General features: G+C 42.9%; 1 protein-coding gene across 3 annotated transcripts in view; it reads left to right on the top strand.

Annotated features, from left to right (window-relative positions):
- Positions 1–12,952, top strand: part of LOC137356451 (immunoglobulin superfamily member 1-like) — a 52,769-nt gene that overhangs the window by 13,158 nt on the left and 26,659 nt on the right. The window lies entirely within an intron of this gene.

Genomic DNA, 12,952 nt, shown 5'->3' with positions numbered 1-12,952 from the left:
ATTGACTGGGACTCACTTAGTGCTAGGGGCTTGGATGGGGCAGAATTTGTGAGGAGCATCCAGGAGGGCTTCTTGAAACAGTATGCAGATAGTCCAACTAGGGATGGGGCCATTCTGGACCTGGTATTGGGGAATGAGCCCGGCCAGGTGGTCGAAGTTTCAATGGGGGAGCATTTCGGGAGCAGTGACCATAATTCCATAAGTTTTAAGGTACTTGTGGATAACGATAAGAGTAGTCCTATGGTGAAGGTGCTAAATTGGGGGAAGGCTAATTATAACAATATTAGGCAGGAACAGAAGAATTTACATTGGGGGCGGCTGTTTGAGCGTAAATCAACATCTGACATGTGGGAGTCTTTCAAACGTCAGCTGATTAGAATCCAGGACCAGCATGTTCCTGTGAGGAGGAAAGACAAGTTTGGCAAGTTTCGGGAACCTTGGATAACATGGGATGTTGTGAGCATAGTCAATAAGAAAAAGGAAGCATTTGTAAGAGCTGGAAGGCTAGGAACAGATGAAGCACTTGAGGAATATAAAGACAGTAGGAAGGAAATTAAGCAAGGAGTTAGGTGGGCTAAAAGGGGTCATGAAAAGTCATTGGCAAATAGGATTAAGGAAAATCCCAAGGCTTTTTATACATATATAAAGAGCAAGAGGGTAACCAGGGAAAGGGTTGGCCCACTCAAGGGCAGAGATGGGAATCTATGTGTGGAGCCAGAGGAAATGGGCGAGATGCTAAATGAGTACTTTGCATCAGTATTCACCAAGGAGAAGGATTTGGTGGATGAAGAGCCTAGGAAGGGAGTGCAGATAGTCTCAGTCATCTCATTATCAAAAAGGAGGAGGTGTTGGGTGTCTTGCAAAGCATTAAGGTTAATAAGTCCCCAGGGCCTGATGGGATCTACCCTGGAATACTGAGGGAGGCAAGGGAAGAAATTGCTGGGGCGTTGGCAGAAATCTTTGCATCCTCATTGGCTACAGGTGAGCTCCCAGATGACTGAAGAATAGCCAATGTTGTTCATTTGATTAAAGAATGGTGGCAAGGATAATCCAGGAAATTATAGGCCGGTGAGCCTTATGTCAGTGGTAGGGATGCAATTAGAGAGGATTCTTCTGGACAGGATTTACTCCCATTTGGAAACAAACGAACTTATTAGCGAGAGACAGCATGGTTTTGTGAAGGGGAGGTCGTGTCTTACTAATTTGACTGAGTTTTTTGAGGAAGTGACGAAGATGATTGATGAGGGAAGGGCGGTGGATGTTGTCTCTATGGATTTTAGTAAAGCCTTTGACAAGGTCCCGCATGGCAGACTGATGCAAAAGGTGAAGTCACACGGGATCAGAGGTGAGCTGGCAAGATGAATACAGAACTGGCTCGGTCACAGAAGACAGAGGGTAGCAGTGGATGGGTGGTTTTCTGAATGGCGGGATGTGACTAGTGGTGTTCCGCAGGGATCAGTGCTGGGACCTTTGCCGTTTGTAGTATATATAAATGATTTGGAGGAAAATGTAGCTGGTCTGATTAGTAAGTTTGCGGATGGCACAAAGGTTGGTGGAGTTGTGGATAATGATGAGGATTGTCAGAGGATACAGCAGGATATCGATCGGTTGGAGACTTGGGCGGAGAAATGGCAGATGGAGTTTAATCCAGACAAATGTGAGGTAATGCATTTTGGAAGGCTAATGCAGGTGGGAGGTATACAGTAAATGGCAGAACCCTTAGGAGTATTGATAGGCAGAGAGATCTGGGCGTACAGGTCCACAGGTCACTGAAAGTGGCAATGCAGGTGGATAAGGTACTCAAGAAGTCATACGGCATGCTTGCCTTCATCGGTCGGGGCATACAGTAAAAAAAATTGGCAAGTCATGTTGCAGCTGCACAGAACCTTAGTTAGGCCACACTTGGAATATTGCGTGCAATTCTGGTCGCCACGCTACCAGAAGGACGTGGAGGCTTTGGAGAGGGGACAGAGGAGGTTTACCAGGATGTTGCCTGGTCTGGAGGGCATTAGCTATGAGGAGAGGTTGGAAAAACTCGGATTGTTTTCACGGGAAGGACGGACGTGGAGGGGCGACATGATAGAGGTTTACAAAGTTATGAGCGGCATGGACAGAGTGGATAGTCAGAAGCTTTTTCCCAGGGTGGAAGAGCCAGTTATTCGGTGACAGATGTTGAAGCTGCGAGGGGCAAAGTTTAGAGGGGATATGCGAGGCAAGTGCTTTACACAGAGGGTGGTGAGTGCCTGGAACCTGCTGCCAGGGGAGGTGGTGGAAGCAGATACGATAGCGACGTTTAAGAGACATCTTGACAAATATATGAATAGGAAGGAATAGAGGGATATGGACCCCGGGAGTGCAGAAGGTGTTAGTTTAGGCAGGCATCAAGATCGGTGCAGGCCTGGAGGGCCGAATGGCCTGTTCCTGTGCTGCACTGTTCTTTGTTCTTTGTTTTTTGAATCTGCTTCCACCAGCCATTCAGGCAGCGCATTCCAGATCACAACAACTAACAGTTATAGTTAAAATGTTAAAGTATTTTGTACAATGAACAATTCTATGCTTACTTGTTATCGACTATAACTGGATATGAAAAAAAGACATCCTCAGCTCCTTTCTCACTGTCTCTTTGGCCAATTAATGCCAAGAGCTGGAAGTTGAGAGTAGAATAAATAAAATGTTTCAGCCAGTACGGACATGATGTGCTGAATGGCCTCCTACTGTGCAGAAATGTTTGCATGTTTCTATATTCAATCTCCGTCCTCTGGTAACAGAGAGAGGGGGATGGTGAGAGAGAGAGAGCAGATAGTGACAGATGGAGAAATTGAGAAGCCGAGAGCCTCTTTCTCCCACGTTGGCCTTGGAACTATTTAGAAAATAAAAGGGAAATGATTTGCTTTTTGAAGGTGAACTTAAAACCTTAACAAAATGCTTTCAAGACCCAGTGGTTATTTGAACTCACAGCCTCTCATTTACAAGACCAGCTCTAAACCCTGATGTATGGAGCCACCTGTGCCCCAGTGCTGGACATTCCCCAGTTAGTGCTGCATGTTCGAAAAATCATGTGCATGTCAGTTACGCAAAGATTGTCACAGAATCACGGAATTTTTGCAGCACAGAAGGAGGCCATTCTACCCATCGTGTCTTTGCTGGCACTCTGAACGACCAATTAACCTAGTGCCAGTGCCCCAACTTCTCCCCATAACACTGCACCTTCTTCCATTTCGCAAAGCAATCAAATTAACTCTTGATTGCCTCAATTGATCCTGCCTCCACCACACTCAAAGGCAGGGCATTGTGGAGATACGAGAATAACAGAACCACTCAGTCACTCTCCCTGTGGAGATACTATAATAACTGACCCACTCAGTCACTCTCCCTGTGGAGATTCTATAGTAATAGACCCACCCAGTGACTCTCCTTGTGTAGATAATAAAATAACAGACACATTCAGCGAATTTCTCTGTGGAGATACTGTAATAACAGACCCACCCAGTCACTCTCCCTGTGTACATACTAAAATAACAGACCCACTCAATTACTCTCCCTGTGCAGACTCTATAATAACAGGGCCACTCAGTGACTCTCCCTGTTGAGATACGATAAAAACAGACCCACTCATGACTCTCACCGCAGGGATATAATAATAATAATAGCCCCACTCAGTCACTCTCACTGTGAAAACACTATAATAACAGACCCACTTCGTCACACTCCCAGGGGAAATAATGTAATTACAGACTCACTCAGTGGCTCTCACTGTGGAGATATTATAATAACGGATCCACTCAGACACTCCCATTGTCCTGATACTAACAGAGCCATTCAGTCACGCTCCCTGCGAAGAACCAGTAATAACAGAACCACGCATTAACTCTCACTGTGGAGATACTATAATAACAGACACACTCGGTGTATCTCCTCGTGGAGACCCCATAATAAGAGACCCTCTGAGTCACTATCCCTGTGGAGATAATATCATAACAGACCCACCCAGTGCACGGTTTGGGGTATAAAGGCATAATTACAAAGCTTGTAGCTGACAGGAAATTCAGAAATGTAAGGACGGTGAGGGGTTTCAGACTTCAGGATGACTTGGACAGTCCGTGAAACGGGCAGGCACATGGCAGATAGCATAAATACATACAAGTGTGAAATAATGTATTTTGGAAGGAGAGATGTGAAGAGACAGGGTAAACTAAATGGGATCATTTTAAACGTGGTGCAGGAAGGGAAAAAGACACATGGTCTCATCTGCATAAAGTCAGAAAATTATGTAAGAAATGGGGGGGGAGATAAAGACATTTTCACTCAATCAGTTTGTTTGATATGGAATTCACTGTCTCAAAATGAACTGAAAGCAGATTCACTCTTATCTTACAAACGGCAGGTGGCTGTATACTTGGAAAGGAAACATAGGGAAGGCTTTACTGAAATAATAGGTGAGGGGGAATAGGTGGATATTTCTATCGTGGGGCAGCACATGAAGGAGTGGCCGAATTGCCTTGGTACGGGCTGTATGATGGTACAGTTCCATGAGGAATTGCGTCTCCTTCGTCATCCCTGCCTAATAATTGTGAGCTGGCATGCAGTTTGCACTGCTGAATTCTGCTCGGATGATGTGAATGTGAGCGACAGTGCCAAGAAAACAATTTAATGTTGAGAGTTTTATGTTATTTCAAATTCTTGTCAGTGGTACCAAATTCGCTTGTGACAGGTGTCACGAATGGTCAATGTTGTTTGCTCTGAACAGTACATAATTCTATTAAACGTTTCTCCATCCAATGCACCCTTCTGAGTGGAATGTGGGAATATGACAAGAACCAATGGAAACAGGCAGGAAAGAGCTAATAACGCTGCAGCTGCAGAGTTTCACAGTTGTGAGCGCCCTTAACTGAAGCTTGGCGCTTCAGAATTGCTGATAATTTTCTCCTGTGGTCAGAATCCACATTTCTTGCTGCTGGTGGCCAATGAGTGACAACATGTTGCAACACTAATCTAACGCAATTAACTTTGCCATCTCTTTGGTGTAAAGGCTGGGAGTGGGCAAGGCAGGCAAAATGGTGCAGGAAGGAGTCGGGTGGAGTGTCAGTTGTCTTCCTGCTGCCATGCCATCTTGGTAGCAGTGGCAAAACTGGCTGATGACCCACCTGCCTGGAATCCAATTGAGCCACTGATGTGGCCCATTAAGGCCTTCTTCCTGCCTCTGTTGGCATTTTACCAGCTGGTAGGAGGCTCGCTGCCATATGGGGAGAACGCCCAGTGAAACCTGGCGTCCATCAAGCGGGCTCCTGGGAAGCCTCAATTTTGGGCACTTTGTGTCCCACAGAGGGACCCCCAGGCGACAATGGCAGTTAACAGGGCAATAGCGCTGCCTGCACTCAGCAAACAACAGCCCCCCCCCCCCCCACCCCTCCCCGCCCCCAACCCCCTTGCCGGTACCTGAATGCTGGACCCCAAATTACAAAGGGAGGTATTTTCTTTACTTATTAAAACACTTGAAAACGTCACACTGCACCTATGCAGTATACAACCCCATTTGATGTCAAAAGCCTGGCAGTTAAATGTTGCGAATGCCTCTCCGGTTCAATGATTTGAATCTTCGAGGCATTTCTCAAAGTCAATGTCCTCTTTGCTCACTTCTCCGATCACTTTCGAGCTGGACATCCATGAATAAGGCAATTGCTGGTGATGCTGTTGGGCTTTACCTTCTCGATAAACCTCAACTGTCAAGATAGGTTCAATTCTTTTCAGTAAAGCCTGGCTACCTGATCAGACCCGACTACATGTGTTAGGTTCGGTTCGGGTCAGGCTGGACTGTATTGTTTAGCTTTGGCAGTCTTGGCACCATTTATCATGTCTGCTTATATGAAAACCCCAATATAAATACATATTATGTATTAAAACTTAAGTGTGACATTTTTAAACTAAACATTTCACCGATATGATGTAAAAAATATATGGGAACACCTTTATTTTTCCAGACTGGTTTTAAGTCCGGAAATGTTTGTGAATTACATTTGTAAGGCAATTGTATTCAAAATGAGTTCAGAGTATAAAGTTCAACAACACACATTAGAGGCTGCCTTTTCTGCACAAAGGAAACCCAGGAGTGGATTGTAAGGTCCATTCATATTTCAATGAAAGGGGCTGCCAAATGATATGACATTTAGTGGATAATTTGAGTGACAGTCATGCGAGTTAAAATTAGCCACTGAAGGAATACTAATGACTCATTTTATTCATAACACATGCTTATAATATAATTCATGAACTTGTTTGCTTTAACATTGCAAGAACGGAATTGGAAAAATAGCTGCAGTGCCCTGTCCAGACCACCTGGTTGTAAGTATGTTGATGATTTTTCTTAACTTACAAAAGGCAAACAATTTCAAGAATTCGATCTACCCAGTTATTGAAAGAAGACAAAAACATTAGTCTACCACGAAATTCCGTGATGGGATTGATTATATAGAAAGTCTTATTGCAGCTGTTGTGATGAACATCTGGAAAGCTGCCAAATTATGATTGAAAGCGAGTGTCACTGACCACATCAATGGATGTTGTGGACAAAATTCACTAGGAATTATGTGAAAAGCCAAAATGCAGGATCCAACTTACTTAATTCTCATTACTGAGTGGATGAGACACTAACTTATACCCAAGTTATCTCAGTTTTGATAATCCAGTGTTTCAAATGCAAATATTAAAAATGAAGATGCATAGAACCAATAATTATTGTATCTAGTCTAGACGTTAATTGGCATTGTGCACATTGTGTTTTATCTTGAATATGGGGTTGGTGGGGGCGGGGGATGGAGGTTGAATAATTAACACTGGCCATCCAAGTATCAATTCTAAATCTTCCACAGTAATGAATTAAAACACCCTGGCATATTAATCTGCCGTTACAGTCTATATTAGTCAAACTAATAATTTGTGTTCCTTAAATGAAGTATTCCTCTGATTCTAAAGGGCTGGTATTCTGTTCCAGGGAGTGAATACAGAGTTGGCTATTTCTAGAAACTTCGGTTCATGTCAAAACCATTTGAAGGCATTGAACAATGTAGCATTATTAATGCAATATTTCCCATCAAATGCTGATCATTTCAAACAAGCTATAATGGCTGTAGAACTAATGTTGATTGATTTTCAAAAGCAAGCCTTTGCCCCATTTGGGACCAACTGATTGTTGCACAGTCGCAGACAAGTAAAAATGCAGAGAGAACTCCATCAGATTAGATTAGAGATACAGCACTGAAACAGGCCCTTCGGCCCACCGAGTCTGTGCCGAACATCAACCACCCATTTATACTAATCCTACACTAATCCCATATTCCAACCAAACATCCCCACCTGTCTCTATATTTCCCGACCACCTACCGAGACTAGTGACAATTTATAATGGCCAATTTACCTATCAACCTGCAAGTCTTTTGGCTTGTGGGAGGAAACCCACGCAGACACAGGGAGAACTTGCAAACTCCACACAGGCAGTACCCAGAATCGAACCCGGGTCATTGGAGCTGTGAGGCTGCAGTGGTAACCACTGCGCCACTGTGCCGCCCATCGCTGAGCTTTTTTTTTTAAATGCATATCAGATCACGTATGTTAGCTGGTTCTTTTCCCAGAGAATGTCGAGCCTCGTGAATACATTGTCAGCTGGTGTAGTGGGTGCTGACCTTCTCAGTGGCTGCAAGAGGGAGCTCGATCTGTTCCTGACTGTGAGAAAGATTGTGTCATATAGGAGATACGTTTCTTTATAGGTAAAACGTGGTCCATGTAATCTCCTGGACAGGTTTTGGACTGCCAGGGTAGCAGGGCATTGGCGAGGACGTTTGCTGAGATTTTTCCCCACGTTGGCCCAGGGTTATTAAGTTTTTTTGTGCCACTCCTAGTAGATTTATAGGTGGGTTAGGGAGAAAGAAGAAGTGTTTAGCCGTGATGGTCCAGCGATATTAGTGTGAGACAGTTTTGATGGGCCAGCTAGTCTTCCTGCGGCATTCACATAAGATTGTAAGCTGGAAATTTTCCTCTGTATCGACTCAAATTGTACAGGGACCTTAATGCAATAAATGCTACAAGTGCATCCTTCCTCAATATTGTAGACAAAGAAAGAAGTAGCAGTGGATATAAAACAGACAAAAAGTTGGTTGAGCTCTCTGACAGCACCATGAATGGTTTCCTAAACTGTTTACAATGGAAGCGGAATGTGGATGTCACATTCTCACACTTGTTGATTCATCTTGTCTACCTTCGGCACCCTAACAGAGTTTGGGAACTCTCTGACAAAGTACTACTGGTATAGATTTCCCAATTGTACTACTAAGTGCCGTTCTCATGAGCTGGTGGTATTGTTTTATTTTTAGTCCACATTTTTTTTTCTGTTTCATTAATATGCTTGAGATTTTCGAGTCGTGTTGGGCATCAAAAAAAAAAGACTCTGGTTGGGTTTTGATTGGCTGTTGTCAGGTCGGACACGGTTCAGGTTTTAGCTTTACACCTTAGCCAGGCTTCACTTCACAGCTTTTCACTTTATCGTTATTCTCTGTGAGCAAGTTTTCATTTCTCTGTCCATAGAGGCTGCCACTGCAGCTGTCTTCCTTTCTTTCAGTCTGCTCTGAGGCTGCCAACTGCTTGTCTTATGTCTGTGCCTTCAGAAAAATTGTTACATTTAACTGGAATAAAACGTCAATAGATCATTTTCCCTTTCCATTATGCAAAGTCCAGAAGCCTGGCATCAAATGAAGTTGTGTGTGGAATCAGAGGAGATAGGGGAAGCGTTAAATGAATATTTTTCGTCAGTATTTACAGTAGAGAAAGAAAATGTTGTCGAGGAGAATACAGACTACTAGGCTAGATGGGATTGAGGTTCACAAGGAGGAGGTGTTAGCAATTTTGGAAAGTGTGAATGTAGATAAGTCCCCTGGGCCAGATGGGATTTATCCTAGGATTCTCTGGGAAGCCAGGGAGGAGATTGCAGAACCTTAGTCCTTGATCTTTATGTCATCATTGTCGACAGGAATAGTGCCGGAAGACTGGTGGATAGCAAATGTTGTCCCCTTGTTCAAGAAGGGGCGTAGAGACAGCCCTGGTAATTATAGACCTGTGAGCCTTACTTCGGTTGTGGGTAAAATGTTGGAAAAGGTTATAAGAGACAGGATTTATAATCATCTTGAAAAGAATCAGTTCATTAGTGATAGTCAGCACGGTTTTGTGAAGGGTAGGCTGTGCCTCACAAACCTTATTGAGTTTTTCGAGAAGGTGACCAAACAGGTGGATGAGGGTAAAGCCGTGGATGTGGTGTATATGGATTTCAGTAAGGCGTTTGATAAGGTTCCCCGCGGTAGGCTATTGCAGAAAATACGCAAGTATGGGGTTGAAGGTGATTTAGAGCTTTGGATCAGAAATTGGCTAGCTGAAAGAAGACAGAGGGTGGTAGTTGATGGAAAATGTTCATCCTGGAGTTTAGTTACTAGTGGTGTACCGCAAAGGATCTGTTTTGGGGCCACTGCTGTTTGTAATTTTTATAAATGACCTGGATGAGGGTGTAGAAGGTTGGGTTAGTAAATTTGCGGATGACACGAAGGTCGGTGGAGTTGTGGATAGTGCCGAAGGATGTTGTAGGTTACAGAGGAACATAGATAGGCTGCAGAACTGGGCTGAGAGATGGCAAATGGAGTGTAATGCGGAAAAGTGTGAGGTGATTCACTTTGGAAGGAGTAACAGGAATGCAGAGTACTGGGCTAATGGGAAGATTCTTGGTAGTGTCGATGAGCAGAGAGATCGTGGTGTCCAGGTACATAAATCCCTGAAAGTTGCCACCCAGATCAATAGGGCTGTTAAGAAGGCATATGGTGTGTTAGCTTTTATTAGTAGGAGGATCGAGTTTCGGAGCCACGAGGTCATGCTGCAGCTGTACAAATCTCTGGTGCGGCCTCACCTGGAGTATTGCGTGCAGTTCTGGTCACCGCATTATCGGAAGGATGTGGAAGCTTTGGAAAGGCTGCAGAGGAGATTTACTAGGATGTTGCCTGGTATGGAGGGAAGGTCTTACGAGGAAAGTCTGTGGGACTTGAGGTTGTTTTCGTTAGAGAGAAGGAGGAGGAGAGGTGACTTAATAGAGACATATAAGATAATCAGAGGGTTAGATAGGGTGGATAGTGAGAGTCTTTTTCCTCGGATGGTGATGGCAAACACGAGGGGACATTGCTTTAAGTTGAGGGGTGATAGATATAGGACAGATGTTAGAGGTAGTTTCTTTACTCAGAGAGTAGTAGGGTCGTGGGACGCCCTGCCTGCAACAGTAGTAGACTCGCCAACTTTAAGGGCATTGAAGTGGTCATTGGATAGACAAATGGATGAAAATGGAATAGTGTAGGTCAGATGGTTTCACAGGTCGGCGCAACATCGAGAGCCGAAGGGCCTGTACTGCGCTGTAATGTTCTATGTTCTAAATAACCGCCTGGGCATTCTATTGTTTCCAAGTTTTTACAGATGCCATGCACATTTGCCTCCTCAGAATCACTGACTCCATTTTTACGATCCAAAAGGCTGGGACGGTGAAAAACATTGTTCTTCAGGTGTTATACCCTGGCAATCTCTGTTTGTTTCAGTTAAAAAAATATTATTTGATCTGTGTTCTCTGTTGTCCTGGTAACCAAGATGTCTGCCTTGTCCTTCAGCAGAGTGCTTGTGAGGTCACCTGACTTCTCAGACATTATCTTAAACTTGAAAAAAATCAAAGTATTTTTTTAAACATAATCATTTTAAAAAGTCCAGCGTTCATAACATCATCATGCCCTAAATGTGTTGCAATTCTGCATGCAGAACTTTTCGGACGTTGCAAAAGAATTATTGTGTGTTTCCATTTTTTTTTTCTGAATTTGGCTGTGATGTTGTTTAATTGTTGCATCATGCAACTCAATGTGGTAGATTTCTAACTTCCATTTCCTCAAAACATCTTTTTTAAGTCTGGAAATAACTCCTTTTTGAAGGAGTAATGTAAGCAAAATTTCCCTAACATTGCCAGACACTCAGTCGTTTCCTTGTTGACTGATTCACCTCCGTCGTCAATTTCGCATCTCCCTCAGTATCTACCCCAACTACCTCCCCGTAGCAGTTACCATTTTATTCATCCAAACTTACAAAACATATGATGGGAGCAACAGCTGTATGCAGGCTTGCTCACCTTTTTCCAGCACTGATAACCGACTCTTCAAATCTACTGCAGCCTCCTTCTTAATGCACGACGATTCTGGATGACAGGACAAGTACAAATAGCACTAATTTGCCCCTAATTCTGTTCTCCCAAAGCCTCTCCTTTGTTTGGAAAGGAAACTGTATGATTCAGCAAGAATAATATAATATCGTGTAGCTTGCACTATTGGAAAAGACAAAGCAAGAACTATCACTCAAATGCAGGTATGCATCTCTGACACCGTTCTTCCAGAGTCTTGGTCTTCCTTTGAAAGGAACAGGTAGCATTCATTCAGACTTTGGTCACTTAATATCCTGCAGGTTGCACGATTACACTAGACCAAAAATAAACTGAGATTACTGTTCTTTTTGAAATATATTTATAATCTGCGTATAAACTGCTTAATTTCAAATGGCTAGATATATGACAACTGAAATTTAATGCAGATGAATATGGAGCAATGTATGTTTGAAGGAAGTATAAAGAAATGTTATGAACATTAAGTGGTATGATTTTAAAGCACCAGGAAATACAGCGAGACATGGGATCTCAAGCAGGCAATTGTAAAAGTTTCAGGACAATTTCATTTATCTCGTAAAGGAAAAGGGATACAGAATTTTGGGTTTTATGAATAGACGTATAGTGAGCAAAGTATTCTACATCAAGAATTCCTAGACATTTAAGGCATGCTTGTATTATGAACGCTGGACTTTGTAACATTTTATATTTTTTAAAACTGTCACTTTTAAAAGTTTAAGATGCAGTCCGAGAATCAGATGACCTCGCAAGCATTTTGCCTAAGGACAAGACAAGAATCTTTGTTACCGGGACAACAGAGAACATAGATCAAACACTTTAAAAAAAAACACAGAACCTGCAGGGTTTTCACCCTCCCAGATAAAGTGGAAGTCCTGTACTCAGAGAATACTGATAAAGGGAATGTCTGCGAAGATTGAACGTGTTTTGAAAGTTGAGGTTTGCAGACAAGTAAAATGCCAGCAGGATCACCAGGAATTGACCTATTCACGGACGTTCAGTTCGTTAGTGCATGAAGAAATGAGCGAAGAGGACATTGAATTTGGGATGGTCTGGGAGTTCCATCCCATTGCAACTGGGAGGAGTTTGCGAAGGGTAACCCTCAAAGACGACTGTGTAACATATAGATGTAGTGTGACGTTTAAAATAATAAAAGTAAGGATATTATACCACACTTGTAAAAATCATTGCTTGGAATGTGGGTCCAAATCTGGACATTTCTTTTTCGGAAGGGTGCCATGACTTTGTACATGCTGCAGAGGAGATATGCCAGATTGTGTCCAGGGATGAGGCACTTCAGTTACATAGTAATTCTAGAACATAAAATGGACCTCTTCTCCTTTATAGAGCTGTGCAAAAATATGATTAGATTTAATAGAGTAAATGAGGAAAAACATTTATAGCTGGCTGGAGAGGTGGTAACTATACGAAAACAAAAGAACCTGCGAGGAGATGAGGATTTCTTCAAAGCAGCGAGTTTGAAATTCATTGTCTGAAAGTGTGATCATAGCTGATTAGATTGTATTTTTTAAAGGGAATTGGGAATGAATGACTGACCCTGGTAAAACGGAAGTGGTGGGAGCCTAAATGATAGCTGTTTCAAAGAGGTGTGAGCTGCAGCATCGCCATCTTCTTTGTTTCTTCTCTATATGATTCTAAAACTGTTCAGCTCAAATAATATACTTCTAATATCATGAAGCGACCTGAAACGACCTGTTTATT

The sequence above is a fragment of the Heterodontus francisci genome, chromosome 45 (genome assembly GCF_036365525.1).
Source record: "Heterodontus francisci isolate sHetFra1 chromosome 45, sHetFra1.hap1, whole genome shotgun sequence".
NCBI classification, from domain to species: Eukaryota; Metazoa; Chordata; class Chondrichthyes; order Heterodontiformes; family Heterodontidae; genus Heterodontus; species Heterodontus francisci.
Note: the sequence above shows the minus strand (reverse complement) of the source record. Positions and strands in the feature narration are given on the sequence as shown.